Genomic DNA, 13,918 nt, shown 5'->3' with positions numbered 1-13,918 from the left:
ACGAATTCTGCGTGACAGAGAAGAGTGCTGAGAACAGCTTTACACTGCCTTATCACAATCTCTTAATTTAATTTCATTCCTCCTGCCTGTTCTGATGATGGTGAACAAAGCACAAAGTAGGCTTTTCAGTTGTGCTCTGTCATTTGTGGCTTCTCTTTTGCTCCCTGCAAAGCATTTCTTTGGGACTCTCAGAAGCATTCCTGTTTTTGTAGCAAGTTGGTTTTCACATGTGCCCTTCATTATATATTTGTCTCCACAGTTAAAGTTCAAATCTTCTGCCAATGCCACCTGATTTTAGTGGACACAAGTCAGTGCAGGCATTGCCTCTGCTTTCCTTGTTGGTGAAGTGTTTTCTTTCATTTACCCAGAAACTTTTGCAGATAATTTTTTTCAAAGGCTTCACCTTTCCTAGGCAGTGCTTTGACTCTTCCAGTTTTGTAGCTAAATTTTAAATGCTCATTTTTCTTCTAACTTTGCACAATTCTGATTCATGTATGTTGTTTAGCTACTTAGTTTGCATGTTTATTAAAATAAATATTGACTCTCTTTTTGTCCATGGTGACCTTTCTAGAGAATAAGTTTTTGCATCCATTATTCACAAGTGAGATATTTCCCAAGGTACAGAAAACAATCACAGAGCAGGAGCTAGGGACAGAGGTAAAAAACCAAAGCCTGGAAGACAAAAGTTGTAACGCTGATAATATGCACTAGATGGCCTCATGTCACTGGAATTTACCCTACAATCTGGCTCTTTTTTTCCTTCAAATGAAAAAAATCTGGTAAACTCTAAGACTGTATAAGCTTCATAGCAGTGTCTCTGTTAAATCATGTCATTTAAATGTGATCATTAATGATTCTGTTCACTTCTGATAACTTGGCTGGTTTCAGACCTGAAGAAATTTCTGTTCTGCTGTTGCATCCTTATTATCTTCATTATTAAGCTAGTTTATGTCTTTTACACTTGAAAAGTCAGTCAAGAGAATAAATTTTCCCAGAATTAAAACCTATGAATGACTGACTTTACTAGGCTTACACATGAAGAAAATTTTGGAACTGGAATGTGGGTATCATTTCTGATCATTTCTGTCTCGTACTCTAGTTAGGCTGGAGTAAGACTCATACTTCAAAAGAATGGAAAATGAGGGAAGAAGCTCATGTCCTTGCCTTTGAAGGCAAGACATTCCACTGCTGACAAAAAGCCTAGCCATTCCACTGCTGGCTGAATGTCACTGTAGCATCAGGCAGACTGCATTCTGTAACAGAAGGACCAAGAGGATTTGTTGGTCCACAGTGTTAGTATGCGAGTGTTAGTACGCGCTCTTTCTCCTGACAGAGCTGAGAACATCACCCTCATTCCCTGTAGAGGAGAAGAGGCTGTTGGACTTTATGTGATGCTGATTAACAACCAAAGAGAGAGTCTTTCACAGGCTACTTTACCAAGGAATTAAACAGTGCCAGGACACAGCTGTGAGTACTGGAACTCCATCATCTTTACTTTGAAATTATTAGCATGGCCCTGGCATGATCCTGTCTTGGATCAAAATTCCACCCAACAGTTCTCAGGCACATCTTGGGAGGCTAGGGACCATTCCCAAATAGGAAACTGGATGAAGGCCCCCGGTTTTGGAAGCTAAAATAATTTCATAGCAGAGATGTGACTAGAATCAACTAGCTGGCCTCTGAATGAGAGAGGCTCTGTTTAATTTGCTAGTACACACTGATGTAACCCTAGTCTCTAGTTTGATTTATAACGTGAGCTGGCTGAACTATTTTTACGCTAATTGCCTATTACACTCAGTACATCTGGAACATCTGGAAGAATTATAAAGCTGAAAACAACAAAAAATGAAAGGAAAAACTGAGGATTAATGAAATGCTAGATTAAGTATGTAAATGGAGTGCTATCTTCCAACGAAGCAAACACCATAAAAAGTAAATACTCTGCATTTCTATGTCAAATAATACTAAATAATGAGTGTATTTAACCAGGGACTTCTTTTTCCTGACAGTACAGTTCCCTAATGCATTGCATTTCTGGGCAAAATAGCAGTAGCTACTGAATATTATGTAAATCTTGGCCAGATGTATTTCTTAACATTATTATATGCTGTTCCCAGTCACTGGTGTGTCCCATAAAACCACAGGTAGTGGAACAGGAGCCTAGGGACTGTTTTTGGGATGGAGTGGGATTTATTCTCCACTGTGGGAGGCTTCAGACTCCTTTCTAAGGGGTGCTCTTAGTATGTTAAAAACCTACTCAACACTCCGGATCATTCAAAGGCCACTGAAACTGATGGGAGGCTGCCCATGACCTTGGCTTTAAACATCTATCAGAAAGGAGAAAATAGGCATATTATTTTCTAGGTGATGCATAAGCAGAAGATACTCACTTTGATGTTCTAGTGAGGTTATCAGTTTAGAATATCATTCTTAGCCAAGTGCCAGGATAAAGTTGGAAACTTAAACATTGAGTTTAATGAAGATGGATGAAGAGTTTCTGCATAGACTACAGCGCCCTTCTCTTTGTAACTGAAGTCAGGATTAGCATCTTCGTGTGTCAAAGGACGGACTACTGCTCTAAATGCCAGATTACAAAAGTATGTGAGGAACATAAAGCTCCTAGAGTGAGGAGTGTGGCCACTCTCTTCATGGTACCTCCCAGACTGTGTTTCTGCTTGGTGTATTTCTCTCAATAAAATCAGACTTTATGTGTGGTGTGGATGGGGAGAAGTGGTGGAGGGGCTCATCTTCAGGTGTCGTGTTCTCCATGAAACAGAAAAAGCACAGTCCATTAAAGCAAGTTATAGTTCCCTACAATGCCAACTTATCACTGTTATTCCAGAAAAGCTGGCAGAACAAATCTCATCTTTGCACTTTGTTAACAAAGGCTTAGTTAATAAAGGCCATTTCCATGAAATCAAATGTTCATTTCATAGTTAGAGAGCCGCAACAGACATTAAGCAGGTTTCTATCACATGTATTTCTTTATTTAGTCCCTTCATCATTAATATTTTCTGATTGTGGGAAGTTTACGTTGCTATGAACTATGTTCTCATGGATATGTTTAAAATAATTTTCTCGTGAGACTGTCCCAACTGCTGAAGCAAGTTATCAGAATGACACATTTTCAAACGTAATTTACACTCATGGTTGCTTTGGAAAGCAGACCTTCCTTCTACATTAGTGAAGAATGGATGCAACAAATCACAGATGATGAAACTTGGCATGTTCAAGCATTTTCAGATGGTGGCAGTGACAGCACCATGGGCAGATGAGTGAATATCAAGCAGAATCAATGGACAATGTTTTAACGTGAAGATTTTAAACCAGGAAGCTGGAGAGCACTTCTCCATTCCTTCTCCTCATTATCTCCTCAGGCTTACTTTAGTGCACAAACCAGAGCAATATAGTCTTTGCCGATTCCTAAAGATGCATCTGTTAGCTGAAAAAATCTGTAGTGAAATACACATTGACCATACTGCCTTCTTTCTTTTCCCATGATTGCTTAGTGGAGAAGACTCCACGTGTTCAGCTAAGCCACGTATTCAAGAATCCTGCAGACTGACTGAAACACTAATAAAGGGCTAGGTGCAGATGCCATCTTTTTATCTTCTCTGTGAAATAAAAAGGCTGGAAATCCTTGTAATTCTAACACAAACAAAGTCAGATGGACTTTTTTAGGGGTTTATATGTTTATCTTCCCACTCTCTTTCAACCCAGTGTGAACTTCTGTGAATAAATGATAGAGAACACTAGAATGGTGACATATATTATGAAAATACTTATGTTATGTAAGCTGACATTGGAGGTTTTTTTCATTTTTCTCTGCCCAAAGATAGGGACATTACATACCATTGAAATATTTTCTAAAAATCTTCGAGAGTATAGTGAAGTTGCCATGTCTTGAAGTTGCAGGTAAGACATCTGACTAGAAAAGCAATGCAATAAAAATCCTCCATTGGGTCACCAGACTATTCAGATACTTTCAATGTATTTTTTCTTTCTTCTTTAGCTACACTGCTCACATTAGTACCTCCAGCATTAATTAGATATGTTGCTGGTAAAAAGATAAATTGTAAATCTGTGCTAAGGTAATAAGAAACTGTTGGTTAGAGCCACAAGCGCTCATGACCTCTGGCACAAGACCAGCAAGACTTAAGGGCTGTGTGCATGGACTGGTGGAAAAGGCTAGTCAGATGGCTCTGACTATTATCTTTTGGATTAGGACATGTATAAAGCATGAGACTGTAGGCTGGTACTGAAACTAAAGACAAATCAGTGGCAGCAAAAAATCTGCCAGTATGAAATGTTACTGCTCATCAGCTAGAGTTGTTTCCTGTTAAACGAGATAAGCTGAGAAAGGTAAGGAACCTAGTTCTCTTAGTATCGAATGAGAGGAATTAATGGAGGACATTGGCAGAAAATTCTTCTGTTTATCCGAGGACACAGACTAAAGCCACCACTATCATGAATTCTGTTTATCTGGAAACCAGGTCCCAGCAATTAGGCAGTGGGAATGCAAATGAGCAAGGTAATATTGTAGAAGTTTCTCATAGCTCAAAGGCTTGTGGGTCTGGCCAATCAATCTAGAAAGATTGTCACAACAGGTCAGCTTACCCTGAATGTGTCTTGACTGACAGATCAAAATGAGAAAACAAAGATCAAATTGAGAAAACAAAGTCAAAGTCTGATGTTTCATCATGATGTCAGAAAATCCAGCAGACAATTTGGGGATATTTTCTGCCTTCTAGCTTGGCTTGTTATAGCCTGAGTGGATATTCACACCATCTGCTTTAGTCTATTGAGATATTTAACTGCCTGTGTTTGTGGACCAAACCTAAGATACTAAGTTTCCTATGCAGCCAATGCACATCCACAAGGGTGATTCAGAGCCCTGTAAGTTAGAGGTCTAAAATAGTCTACCACAGACCCCTGCATCTACCACAGACCCCTGGGACTCTAATTCATTCCTCTTAATTTCTGACATGAAACAGTAGACGAGAGCAGCTGGAGAGCAATACTCTCCAACATGGAGTGCTTGTGCTTTTTATCAGCTCCTGCTAGCATCATGTGCTGGTCCATAGCTGCAGATAATGCTGAGAAGCATACCAGATTTTGCCACATACCACAGCAAAGAACATGATTTGCAAATTGCTGTAAATGACATCTGAAGAAAATGTTGAAGCAGCCAGACAATCTGGACAATCAAGTTTGTGTGATGGAGCAACGACATAGAAATATGGGGAAGGGAAAATGTACGTAGCTTGAGTGAGCTGATGAAACATGCTCAGATCCTGTTTGCTAGAAAATAAAGTAGAGGTAGCCAGATATTGGCATTGAATGGAAAAATAGAACAGATCTCCTTGCACTCATTGAGGATTAGAGTCTTCAAAACTGCACTGAAAAAGTACTCACATATCGTTGATGTATCTATTCATATGTGGAGGAGAAGGAAGGGCTTTCACAGTAAGGTCTTACGACATTTTCTTTTTCACTTCTATGACGAGGTAATGAAATACAGGCCTGAAAATCAGATGGGTTGGATTCCTGAAAAAGAAAATGCCAGTGCTATAATAAAGCTACTTCACTTGTCCATAAAGCCCACACTGTATTTTCTGATATTGTTGTTACTGTCATTGTTCTAGCATTTAAGTGCAGTAGGTGAAGAGCACTGGTGCTAGGTCCTCTACATGCTCAATATAAGAGATGGACCCTGCCCCTAAGACCTCGGAGATTGACCTGGAAAGCAATCTGTTGAGGGGGAACGTAGCCACTTCGATTAAGGCCTCTTATATATCAGACATGTATGGGTGAGCCAGAACCAACATCCAGGTCTCCTGACTCCTACACTAGCAATTACATTCTTAAAGACATCAAGGGCAACATGAAAAATTGCCAGCTGTGCTCTACAGTTGCTATTGCATAAATCATTCTTTAGATCAGACCAGAATCCCACGTCTCTGGATTGAAGATAATACCAGGTGACAGACTGGTGATGTATAATGGAATATAATTCACATTCAACTGGCTTCATTATGGTGTACCAGTGTCTGGTCAGCCTGGAGAGCTGCATTCTAACCCTGCTTTAAAACCAGTGTGATACTGCTCAGGCTGTTTACACTAACTAGCTCAAAGGTTATCTCATGCTTGTTGAGTGTTTCCAGTTACTGCAGTTATTTGGTGTTTCTGAATCTTCTAATAATACTAAGTATTTGGAAAAAAACAGGTCCTCAGTGCCACAACTTAGAGAACGTAAGCAGAAGACATTTTCACTATTTGATCTTAAGATCATAAGATCTTACTCTGTAAGACTCTGTAACTTGTGGCTGCAAAGAGAACTGGTAAAAAAAAATGTCACCACCAAAATACCAGTGAAGTTCTCAACACTTAGCACTCTTTATTTCAGCCATGTGTCAAGAAGGAGACATCTTAAAAGTTTAAATTTTTATTGAATTTGCATTTTCATGGCAATCTCTTGCTTTGGAACATTCTTCAGCTGGCTCCAATATAAAAAAATAGACGGGAGATGATTAAAAGCAAGTCTTGAGCTAAGGGAATGGATAAACAACCAGGATATAGCGCTAAATTAACTCTGATCACACTAGCATTGTAAGCTTAGGAAAAGATAGAAAAAATAATTTTTCGTGCCATATTTGACACCTTTAACAGTAAAGGAGATTGGACTGCTATCCAGTACTTTTGCACAAAACATGCAGACTCCCACATGCTCTGTTTAAACAGATATGTTGCCCTCTCCCCTCAAAGCTTTAAAAATTACAATGCAGAACATCAGAGTACCAAAGCAATGTATTTCAGTAATGAGCAACAATCAACACACGTATAGTGCTACTAATCAAGGAGCAAGAAAAGAAACTGGTGACTGAGGAAAGACAAATTTTTTTTTTTAAAGAAAAAATGGTCATAGGATTCTACATATTCACTTACAAGAGAGAGGGTCCTCTTCTGAATTTAACAAGCCACACGGAGAAAAATATTTACCTGTCATGAAAAACAAAACAAAACAAAAAGTCATGATGATCGTCAAGAAATGTGAGACAGACAGACTTGCCTAGGAATCTTTCCCAAAGAGGCTATTCCAACCATTCTCTGTGGCATGGAGCTCATTATCTCTAGTTTTCTTCTGTTCTGTTTAGGCTTTCATACTTCGTCTATCATTATGACAACTCTAATCATTGTCTCACTTTTTTTTCTCCAATTCAACGGAGGCAACCATCAATGTAAACCCAAATAGACTAATACTAAAGTGAACTGAAATGAAATGAACTCTGATATTCTTCAGAGAACATTAATCAAACTTACCATCCTTACTTGTGCTAGTGTACCTGATGACTTTTGGTTTTTTGGACTAATGCCTGAACAAATTCCATATATAGATTTTTGGCTGCTTTTTTCTCTTTTCCTCAGTTTCAAATATTACAGATTTCCTTGCAAAAATCATTAAAGAAGCAAAATTTCCTCTCTGTTTTGCAGAAGATAAATAGACCATAATCCAAACAACTAAAGTCTGATAACAGTTGAGTTCTGGGATTCAGTTCCTTGAGGAATTCGGAAACTGGGGCAGTAACAATCTTCCTTGAGAATCACTCAGAAGGAGGCATGATCAAATTCAAATAGTAATCCAAACTGTGCATCTATCTGTCCTTGGACAACTCATAAGCATGTAACAAGATTTTCAACTTTTATATTACAGAATATAAACTCTTTGACACTTTGGACAATTGCTAGTAATGCAAAGCTTTGTATGCAAGTTACATACACTGTGAGTTACATGAATTAACTTATCAACTGTCCATAAAGGGATATTTTTCCCATTCTGTGGGACACAAGGTGTGTTAAACTATTGAGACACAAGCAAACACGTAGAGATACACATTTAAAATCTGAAAAACTGAAAAGATCTAAAAAATTTTCTTTCCCTTCTTAATTGGACTTTAAAATTCCAGCACAAGATGGTCACAGGGATCAATAATTATCAAGCTTTCCCCCTTTTAGGCCTAGATATTCTCAGATATAGCAGGAATTCAGAATGCATCAGCTGCAAGCATGACATCTCTCGTATCTCATTCCCAAAGGTTAATGAATCTACAAAGAAGAGCAGCCCCCCTTGACAAAGAAGTATCTCACATAAACCTTACGCTAATTTGGCCAAGCTATGACCATGTGCCTTCAGATGTCCCAGAAGCAGCACATGAATGTAGAGGAATGTGGGCACGGGGAAGGCTGTTTTCCCATCCACGCCAGAGGTGCCACCTCCTGGGAGAAGCACAGCATATCTGCAGCTGCTGGCCTCCCACCAGCACACCTCTACCCTTTCGGAGCACAGCTGGAAGGAAGATGATTTCATGTGACACAGAGCATAACAAAAGAAGGACAGGTTTATTTCTGCTGCTGTATCCACTCTTGTGGCTGGGTTTCACCATTGCAAGGACCGAAGCTGCCATTACTTCCATAGACTACACTTCAGTGTGACTTTACAGGAGGGCTTGAGGATTTTGATAGGGAAGGACTCACACCCTGCCAAACAGGGGAATGACCAAACAAGGGAGTTTCTTCCCCATTCCCAATGAACGTTGCATTATAGCTCGTCATGGCCCCAGCCCTCACCCGTCTCCCACAGTGAGCAGGACCCCAGTTTAATTCCAGCTCTGAAGGCCCTCAGTTCCCTATCCCAATCGTAAACTTACCTAACCTGAAGCAGAAGGCTGCAAATTTCTTTCCACCTCTCAACTCCAAACATACATTTAACTATAGCTCCCTTCTGAATCCCATGCTTATCATAGCTTTCCTGTCTGAGCAGGAAAAAAAATCAGAAGCTCAAGGGAGGACAGTTTCCTTTGCTCTCTTTGTAAATCTGTGAAATCACAGAACATCACCCCATGCCTGCCTGAAGGAAGAGTGCAGACACTGAGATGCTATACTATTTGATTTTTGTTATATACCTTATTAAGAATTTATTGTATTTCTGGAAGCTGTTTTTATTTTTTAATTCTGACTTGCAGCACAGGCTCTTAGGCCTGTTGTTTTAACAGACTCTGCACCCTCTTAAAGGAGAGGAGAGGTGCATTTGGTGACTGTCAGCAGACCACACCTCTCAATGCCACCGGCACATTCTGCCACAAAGGGCTCCCTGTAATCCTCCCACAAACTGACACAAACTGATACCACTTGTCACTTGTGTGAAATTAAGTAGTTTATATGAATTTCTAAGCAATGCCTCCATGTTTTCAAGCAACCAAAGCATGCTACATGGCTATTCTGAACGTGCTCACTGGGCAGCTGAACTGCCTCTTTCTCACTGGAGGAAATCATAACAGCTTCCATCAGCCAGGTCAACAGAAGACAGCCCTGGGTGGCTTATAGTCAGGAAAACGGCACAGTTCCACTCAGTGCAACCAACACACCTTGGCAGCAGATGGACTTCCCATTTATGAAACTGTAAATATAATTCAGAAGGGTCCAAGTGCCACTAGAGGTACTTTCTCCTGTGAATGAACTTGCTTCAAGTTCATAGCACCAAATCTGTTTTACAAATGCATGCATCATTTTTTCCATAAATCCTTCCATAATTAAAGAATTAGTGAGAAGTGATTTCATGACTTTGTAAACCTCCATGACTGCCAAGAGCACTATGGATCTGGCAACTTTATACTATTGCAAACAGGTATGTAATTGTCCAAGCTGAGACCACCTTCCCCAAAGGGAAAAAACATGTAGTCCCAGAATCCTCTATATTTAAATTATGTGTCATGGCCAAACCCATGGCCAGTGCAGATATGAGTTGTAACATTTAGGTATGGATACAGACAGTATAGTAGCATTTCCATGAAACAGGCAGACAACAGCAAGTATTAGTAATGAGAAGTAAATATTTTTACATTATCAGTGCTATGCTAATCCCAAAGTTTTTATAAAATTTTCTTGCGCTTTTTCAGGGTGAAGAGGGGCATGTGCGTATCAGAAAATGGAAATCATTCTTTCAAGTTTAACCTTAAGAGAATATTTCTATGTGCAGAAGACACAAAAATGTCAGGCTAGATATTTAAACGTTGGTGAAAACACTACCGACATGTAAGAGGAACCCTGTATATCAGAATCCCTTTGATTCACTTTTATCAGGTATCAGCTGTGGAGAGAGGAGCAAAATACTAACTGCTGACTCAGTGATGCAGGTGAGACACATTAAGTACCAATTTCTTATAAATACAGAGAGAAAGACTCTTTTTAAAAGAAAATAGTGATATGTTGGGGTTTAGGGTATGCTAAGACATTTTCTTAGAATTATGTTGATGGGGTGGGAGCAGATACAAGAAAAGTGATATATAAATTGTTAATGAGAAGTTATAGATACAGTAAATGCGTTGGGTTTAGATTTTTCTCAGCTTGAAGTTTCTTTTGGAGGTAGATGGGTATTTAATAAGTTGTTCCCTTAGAAACGTCAAGTTTTGAAATGTTGATGAGTTTTGCTAGCCACTCCGTATGTAGGTAGTGCCTAATTTTGTCATCAGTTGGGATGGGGAGCATTCATTGTCTCAGAAGACTAAAGTTTAGAAACATCTCTTTGGGAGACTGGTAAGTATTGAGAGTCTGTGGGTTGTAGACTTTTTTCTTTAAAGCATAAAGAAATGCATTAATTCCCTCAGGTCTTTTATTTTTGATTCAATAATACTTGTGTTACAGAAATAAGATTATGAAACCTCCCTAAAATATAAACTTGTAGTATGTATGTCCAAATAGCTTCCACCAGCTCTAAATGAGAGGTCTCAACACCCTGGATAAAAAGAAGTAAAGCCAATACTCTGATATTAGTTTAAGAAACAATAGCCTCTTAACTTTGTAAACTTCTCGGTAGTGCACTATATGTAATGCAGCATGCTATTTCATTTCAAATTTGATCAAGACCAGAACAGTATTTTTATTGATGGCTCAGCATCTCTAGTTTCTAATTGTTTTGCTTTGGGTTTTAGTTTAGATATCCTCGAGTGCCTCAAACTCAACTTTCTTTCTCTCTCCACTGCTACATATGAGAAATAGAACCTTCAAAGATCCACGTATAACTGATCTATGTGATAAATTACTGGGTTTCTGTTAAGAAAAAAAAGATGGTGGTTTTGGTTTCTGCTGCCTATCTTGTAACCACCTAACCATTCATATACTCTGACTGTTTCTACATAAGTTCAAATGACAGTTAAACCAAACTGCCCTGCCCAAATTCCTTAATTCGGTTTAGTCTCTCTTGTGTCCTTTCTGCAATATTCTCTTATTGCCACAAACTACGTGCCCCCTGCCTTTGGTGGGGGGGGTGGGGTGGCAGGAACAAGCATTGTTAGATTTGAATCCTGCTATTAAATGAACTAGTTTGCCTTTTCTTGTTTTCTTTTCAGAGGAGGCCTCCCTTGCCTACTTTCCCCATATTTTGGGGTCTAAATTTTTGGATGCTGCTGTTGATGCATCTAAAATCCACACTGATTGCCAAGAAGAGGGTCTGTCCCTGTTTTGCACAGCTGTTACCAATTGTTCTATGTTCAGCAATAGCATCAGTGGCACCAGTTCCTCTCATTCAGCAACCCAGCTTAAATTCAGTCTATCCTGCATGTGTTCCTGTTGCTGGGTTATTCTTTTCCTGCTGTATGCTGCCTTCTCCTGCTTTTTTTTCTGTACTGAAAAAATCTTGCAGGAATGTAATATGCTAGGCTGTGGGTAGGTCGTATGAGGTATTAGCCAATAGATGTTCTTGCTGTCTTTGCTGTAGGTAGCAGTGACGATATGAGAAGTTAGCTGAGGGATGAAGAGAAACAAGACTTGGACAGAGCAGTTATCTGATTTTGTAGTCATGAGAATTGCTTCTAATATGCAAGAGGAAAAGCTAAACATGAATACTTCCTGAAGGCATTTCACAGTTGGAGTAAATAAGAGTAACATCAGATTAAATGTGAATGCTACTGCATGCATTTGCTCTATGATCATTCTATGATTTGCTCTATGATACTTTTCACTGGATAAAAAACTGGCTGGACAGCCGGGCCCAGAGAGTTGTGGTGAATGGAGTTCAATCCAGTTGGCGGCCAGTCACGAGGGGTGTTCCCCAGGGCTCAGTTTTGGGGCCGGTCTTGTTCAATATCTTTATCAATGATCTGGAGGAGGGGATCGAGTGCACCCTCAGTAAGTTTGCAGACGACACCAAGTTGGGCGGCAGTGTTGATCTGCTCGAGGGTAGGAAGGCTCTGCAGAGGGACCTGGACAGGCTGGATCGATGGGCCGAGGCCAACTGTATGAGGTTCAACAAGGCCAAGTGCCGGGTCCTGCACTTCGGCCACAACAGCCCCATGCAGCGCGACAGGCTTGGGGAAGAGTGGCTGGAAAGCTGCCCAGAGGAAAAGGACCTGGGGGTGCTGGTCGACAGCCGGCTGAACATGAGCCGGCCGTGTGCCCAGGTGGCCAAGAAGGCCAATGGCATCCTGGCCTGTGTCAGAAACAGTGTGGCCAGCAGGAGCAGGGAAGTGATTGTGCCCCTGTACTCGGCCCTGGTGAGGCCGCACCTCAAATACTGTGTTCAGTTTTGGGCCCCTCACTACAAGAAGGATGTCGAGGGGCTGGAGCGTGTCCAGAAAAGGGCAACGAAGCTGGTGAAGGGTCTGGAGAACAAGTCTTATGAGGAGCGGCTGAGGGAGCTGGGGTTGTTTAGCCTGGCGAAAAGGAGGCTGAGGGGAGACCTCACTGCTCTCTACAACTACCTGAAAGGAGGCTGTAGCGAGGTGGGTGTCGGTCTCTTCTCCCAAGTAACAAGCGATAGGACGAGAGGAAATGGCCTCAAGTTGCGCCAGGGGAGGTTTAGATTGGACGTGAGGAAAAATGTCTTTACTGAAAGAGGGGTTAAACATTGGAACAGGCTGCCCAGGGAAGTGGTTGAGGCACCATCCCTGGAGGTATTTAAAAGACGTGTAGATGAGGCGCTTAGGGATATGGTTTAGTGGGTGTGGTGGTGGGTTGATGGTTGGACTCGATGATCTTAGAGGTCTTTTCCAACCTTAATGATTCTATGAAAAGACGTGGTCTCAATGCATCCTGTACATGTGGGTATTCCTAATAGCTTCTCTGTGACTCGCTTTGCTCATTCTGCAAAGTCAAATTATAAATTTATTTTGTTGCTTCATATTTCACCACAGAGCATTGTGGATTATTCTAGCGTGATCATTAAACTAGTAACTGACTCTTTGCATGTCGGTCTTCACAAAAAATAAACCACAAATAGTCTGCTCAATAATAAATGAGCTTTGTTACTCAATTCCTTGGGGTTTGCATAAAATGTGCCTTCAAGATGTTTAGTAAATTGTGATTTCTACTGGGATCAATCCAAATGCACTGATTAAAAGATGGCCTAAATAGAGACCCACAAAATGCTGCAAATACACTTTGGCAAAGGCAACTAGCAGGACTTGGGGCCAGGCTAACGCCTCTGCAGGTAATGTATCACACTCACCTCTCAGTTTATTCAGAGCTGTGGGTTGGGGTGTAATTCTTATAAATTACATTCCTCTTTGTATGTGTGTAAAGGGACCTCAGCGTCTCACTGTGGCCTGTGAGCTGTTTTAATCCACAACACCTCAGGGGTACACTGCCACACATGTGCAGTTGCTGCTGTCGTGCTAGAACTCCTCACCCATCTTTGAGGGTTTCCTTAGTTCCTTCTCTTTCAACGTACCCAATTTATGTGCCTGTACCTCGGCTGGCATTTAATGCTCCCAGGGGTCTGACCTGCCAATCCCTACCCTGTCACCGGGCCTGCGGACACACGTCCCGTCAGCTGCCTCAGGCTCAGGCCGCGGACCGGGGTAAGACCAGGGCGGCCGGGGCTGTCGAGTCTCGGCAGGCGGCGCTGGGACGCCCTCCGTGGGCTGCG

Source organism: Pygoscelis adeliae, unplaced genomic scaffold (genome assembly GCF_000699105.1).
Source record: "Pygoscelis adeliae isolate BGI_AS28 unplaced genomic scaffold, ASM69910v1 Scaffold42, whole genome shotgun sequence".
NCBI classification, from domain to species: Eukaryota; Metazoa; Chordata; class Aves; order Sphenisciformes; family Spheniscidae; genus Pygoscelis; species Pygoscelis adeliae.
This window is presented reverse-complemented; position numbering follows the sequence as displayed.